We start from the raw sequence: 5,748 nt of genomic DNA on the forward strand, positions 1-5,748 counted from the left end.
CACCCTGAGGAGTGGGAAGGTCTTGGTCAAGCAGGGGCAGCTCCAGGGGTGGCACCCGGGAAGGTCCTGAAGGAGACGGCTCCATGGTGGGGCCAAGACGACCCAACTTGGCTCAATTCAACCCAACCCAACTTGGCTCAACCCAAGTTGACGCAATTCAACCCGACTGGACTGAGCCCAACTCAACCCAACCCAACGTGACTCGACTTGACTCAACCCAAATCAGCTCAAGCCAACCCAAGTCTACCTAACTCCTCAACCCAACCCAACTCAACCCAAATCGACTCAGCCCAGCTTAACTCACCTAATCTGATCCAGCCTGACTCAACTCAACCCCGTTTGACTTAACCCAACTTGACTCAACTCATCCCAACTCATCCCAACTCATCCCAACTCAACCCAACTCAACCCAACTCAGCTCAACCCAAACCAACTTGACCAAACTTGACTCAGCTCCAACTCAGCCCAGCCCAACTCAACCCAGTCCGAGCCAACCTGACTCAGCCCAACCCAGCCCAATTTGACACGACGCGACTCAACTCAACTCAAACGTGACTCAACCCAACCCAAGTCGACTCAACTCGTCTCAACTCAACTCAACTCAACTTGACTCAACTCAAATCAACTCAACTCAACTCAACTTGACTCAACTCATCTCAATCCAGCTTGACTCAACTCAACTCTACTCAACTCAACCCAGCTTGACTCAACCCAACCAACTCAACTCAACTCAATTGACCTCACTCAGCCCAAACCAACCCAACCCAACTCATCTCCACTCAACCCAACACGAAGACGGCGATGGGACAGGGGACAGGAGATGGGGACAGGGGCTTGGGTGGCCCTAACGCCCCCCCCTCGCGCTAACCCCTGGGCCGTCCTGGTACAGCACGGGGACCCAGGTGTCTGGGTGCCCCTCCCCACCCCGTCTACGGGCCCAGGTGTCCGGGGGACCCAAGCATTGGGGTCAACACACGAGCTAAAAACCCAGCTGGTGACTTTTATTGGTGGGAGGGGCTGTTCCAGGCCCGGACGCCTGGGTCCCTCCAGCGCTTCTGCCCTTCCCTCGCCCAGACGCCTGGGTCCCTGAGGCCACGTGTCCCCTCCCCGCTGCTTCCCCACAGGCTGCTCCAGGCATCCAGGCTCTGCTGAGCCACGCTTGGAGCACACGTGTGGACCCGTGTCCTTGGTGTGTCCTCGGTATGTCACCACCCTTGTCCCTAGCATGTCCTCATGCTGGCTGTGGCGTGTCCCAGGCGTGTCCCTATCCGTGTCCATGTGTGTCCCCATGCTGGTGTGGTGTGTCCCAGGCATGTCCCTATCCATGTCCATGCACGTCCCCATGCTGGCTGTGGCGTGTCCCTATCCATGTCCATGCGTGTCCCCATGCTGGTTGTGGCATCTCAGGCGCGTTCCTGCAGTGGCTGTAGCATGTCCCAGGCATGTCCCTATCCATGTCCATGCGTGTCCCCATGCTGGCTGTGGCGTGTCCCAGGCGTGTCCCTATCCATGTCCATGTGTGTCCCCATGCTGGCTGTGGCGTGTCCCTATCCGTGTCCATGCGTGTCCCTATGCTGGTTGTGGCGTGTCTCAGGCATGTTTCTGCAGTGGCTGTAGCATGTCCCAGGCATGTCCCTATCCATGTCCATGCGTGTCCCCATGCTGGCTGTGGCGTGTCCCAGGCGTGTCCATGCAATGGCTGTGGCATGTCCCTATCCATGTCCATGCGTGTCCTCATGCTGGCTGTGGCGTGTCCAAGGCGTGTCCCCATCCATGTCCCCATGGTGGCCATGGCGTGTCCCTAGCCATGTCCTTCCATGGCCCGCCATGGTGGTGGCCGTGTCCCCAGGATGCTGGTGGCCGCAGCCCCGTCCTTGCATGTCCCCCGCGGCAGCGTTGGCGTGTCCCAGTCCATGTTCTTGCGTGTCCCCCGCAGCAGCGTTGGCGTGTCCTTGGCGTGTCCCCCGTGGTGGCCGTGTCCCCGCAGTAGCCGCATTCCCAGGGGTCATGATGACCCCACGGTGGCCGTGTCCCCATGTCAGCCATGTCCTTGTGTCCCCCGGATCCCCATGGTCCCCAAATCCCCATCCCCTGGTCCCCATGTCCCCATCTCCCAGCATTCCCATGGTGGCCATGTCCCCCATGTCACCATCCCCTTGGGTCCCCATGGTGGCCATGCCCCAGTGGCCACGTCCCCCTGTGTCCTCATGTCCTACTGTCCCCACAGTGGTCAAGTCCTGGAGGCCCTGTCCCCCCATGTCCCCAATGTCCCCATGTCCTAGTGCCCCTGTCCCCATGTCTCCCAGTCCTGGTGTCCCCCTGGGCCCCAGGTCACCATCCCCCCGTGTCCTCATGGTGGCCATGTCCCCAAGGTGGCTGCGTCCCCCCATTCCCCCCCCCGCATCCCCCCAATGTCCCCACGTCCCCATGTCCGTCAGTGGCGCAGGGCCGCGTACTCCACGGTGTCCTCGGCATCCCCGGTGTCCCCGTGGCGTCCCCGCGGTGTCCCCGGGGGGGACAGGGCCAGGGCGGCGTAGAGCAGGGTCCCTTCCTCGTCCCCGTGTCCGGGGGGGACATTCTCATAGTCGGGACCCTCAGGGGCCTGTGGGGACACGGGTGGCATCGGAGGGGGACACGGGCACAGGACATAGGGATGGGGATGGGACATGGGGACGGGGACAGAGATGGGACACAAGGATGGAGATGGGACATAGGGATGGTGATGGGACACAAGGACATGGGGACACAGGGATGAGGGGTGGGACATGGGGACGGGGATGGGACATGGGGATGGGGGACAGGACTTCGGGATGGTAATGGGACACGGAGACATGGGGACAGGGATGGAGGATGGGGATGGTGGTGGGACATGGGGACACGACAGAGATGGTGATGGGACACAGGGATGGGACATGGGGACACAGGGATGGGACACACAGACATGGGGACACGGTGATAGGACACAGGGATGGTGATAGGACATGGGAATCGGGGACGACAGGGGGACGTGGAGGGACACGGGGGACACGGAGGGACACGGTGGGACGTGGCGGTACCTTGGCGTCCCCCTGGCTCCTCTTGAGGACGCTGTAGACCACGGTGTCCCCTCGCAGCCTGCCAAGGGGAGGACACAGAGGGAGGGAGGGGGAGGTCACCCGGACGCCTGGGCCCCCGAGGTGACCCATGGGTGGGGGTGGTGGTGGTGGGTTACCTGGCCCCGGACCCCGACGAACGTCCAGGAGGGAAGAGCAACGACGAGTAGCTCAACGACGCGTCGGCGGGACCCGCCGGGGACCCAGGTGTCCGGGGCTGCGGAAGGGACCCACACGTCCGCATGGGCACCCAGAGGGACCCAGGGGTCCGGGAGGGACCCAGGTGTCCGGGGCGGGGGGGGGATCAGGTACCTTCTTGTTGCGGAGGAAGAAGGTCCCCGGTGGCTCCACGACCGGCTCCTCGTCCGCTGCCACCCGTCGCCACCTGCGGAGACGCCCGGACGCCTGGGTCCCTCCCGGATGCCTGGGTCCCCCCCGCCCTTCCCAGGACACCTGGGCCCCTCCCGGACCCCTGGGCCCCCAGGGCTCACCGGCGGTGCAGGCAGCACCCAAGGGTGCCCAGCAGCAGGAGGGAGCCCAGCCCCACGCCGAGGCCCAGGAAGGTTTTCCTCAAGATGGTGGCGGTCGAGTCTACGGGGAAAGAGAGAGGCCACCCGGACGCCTGGGTCCTTCCAAGCTTGACCCGGACACCTGGGTCCTTCCAAGCTTGACCCGGACGCCTGGGTCCTTCCAAGCCCACCCAGGTCCACCTCAACCTGTCCAGACACCTGGGTCCTTCCAAGCCCACCTAGGTCCACCTCAACCTGTCCAGACACCTGGGTCCTTCCAAGCCCACCCAGGTCCACCTCAATCTGTCCAGACACCTGGGTCCTTCTGAGCCTGACCCAGACATCTGGGTCTTCCTCAACCCAACCTGGACATCTAGGTCCTCCCCAGCCCACCCAGGTCCACCTCAGTCTGCCTGGACACCTGGGTCCTTCCAAACCCAACCCAGATGCCTGGGTCCTCCTGACCCCAACCTGGACACCTAGGTCCTCCCTTGCCCAACCCAGATGCCTGGGTCCTCCTGAGCATGACCTGGACGCTTGGGTCCTCTCCAACCTGGACCAGGCACCTGGGTCCTCCCTAGGTTGACCCTGATGCCTGGGTCCTCCTTGACCCACCCCAGACACCTGGGTCCCAAGGGATGAGGGTCAAAGGGAGGTTCCTGGACGCCTGGGCCCTCCCCAACCCATCCCGGACACCTGGGTCCTCCTTGACCCACCCCGGACACCAGGATCCCAAGGGATGAGGGTCAAAGGGAGGTTCCCGGACACCTGGGTCCTCCTTGACCCACCCCAGACATCTGGATCCCAAGGGATGAGGATCAAAGGGAGGCTCCCGGACGCCTGGGCCCCTTACAGTAGACGGTGATGGCGACGTCGGGCGAGTCGGCGGAGGCGAGGGAGTTGGTGGCGCGGCAGCGGTAGCGCCCGGACGCCTGGGCCCCCGCGGCCCGCAGCACCCAGAGGTCCTGGGGGCCCCGGCCCAGCGGCCGCCCGTCGCGGAACCACTCGAAGGAGCCGGGCTGGGGCCAAGCGGCCGCTCGGCACCGCAGCGTCACGTCCGTCTTCTCCAGCACCGCCGGCCCCGGCTCCGGCACCAGCTGCACCTCCTGCGGCCCGTCTGCACCCAGTGTCAGCGCCCGGACGCCTGGGCCCCTCCCCGGACGCCTGGGTCCCTTGGTGGGGGACCTTAGGGGTCCCTCCCGGATGCCTGGGCCCCTTCATGGGGTGCCTTGGGGGGTCCCACCCGGATGCCTGGGTCCCTCCCGGCCACCTGGGTCCCTTGGTGTGGTGGCTTGGGGGTCCCACCCGGACGTCTGGGCCCCTCCCGGACGCCTGGGCCCCTTGGTGGGGGACCTTAGGGGTCCCACCCGGATGCCTGGGCCCCTTCATGGGGTGCCTTGGAGGTCCCACCCGGATGCCTGGGTCCCTCCCAGATGCCTGGGTCCCTTGGTGGGGGGTCTTGGGAGATCCCACCTGGATGCCTGGGCCCCTTCATGGGGTGCCTTGGGGGTCCCACCCGGATGCCTGGGTCCCTCCCGAACGCCTGGGCCCCTCGGGTGGGGGGACTTGGGGGTCCCACCCGGATGCCTGGACCCCTCCCAGATGCCTTGGTCCCTTGGTGGGGGGCCTTAGGGGATGCCACCCGGACGCCTGGGCCCCTTCATGGGGTGTCTTGGGGGTCCCACCCAGATGCTTAGGTCCCTCCCGGATGCCTGGGCCCCTCCTGGACACCTGGGTCCCTTGGTGGGGGGGTCTTGGGGGTCCCTCCCGGACGCCTGGGCCCTTCCTGGGACACCTGGGCCCCTTGGGTGGGGGGTCTTGGGGGTCCCTCCCGGACGCCTGGGCCCCTCCTGGGACACCTGGGTCCTACCCGGACGCCTGGGCCCCTCAGTGTGGTGTCTTGGGGGTCCCACCCAGATGCTTAGGTCCCTCCCGGATGCCTGGGCCCCTCCCGGACGCCTGGGCCCCTCGGTGTGGTGCCTTGAGGGATCCCACCCGGACGCCTGGGCCCCTCGCGGAGCTGGGGTTACTCACAGAGGACCTGGAGGAGGGCGGGGGGGCTGCGCGTCCTCCCGGCGGCGTTTCGGGCCTCGCAGACGTAGGCGCCGGCGTCGGGGGCCCCGGCGGGCGCCAGCAGCAGCTCGGGG

This window comes from Apteryx rowi, unplaced genomic scaffold (assembly GCF_003343035.1).
Source record: "Apteryx rowi isolate R43461 unplaced genomic scaffold, aptRow1 scaffold_1987, whole genome shotgun sequence".
Lineage (NCBI taxonomy): Eukaryota > Metazoa > Chordata > Aves > Apterygiformes > Apterygidae > Apteryx > Apteryx rowi.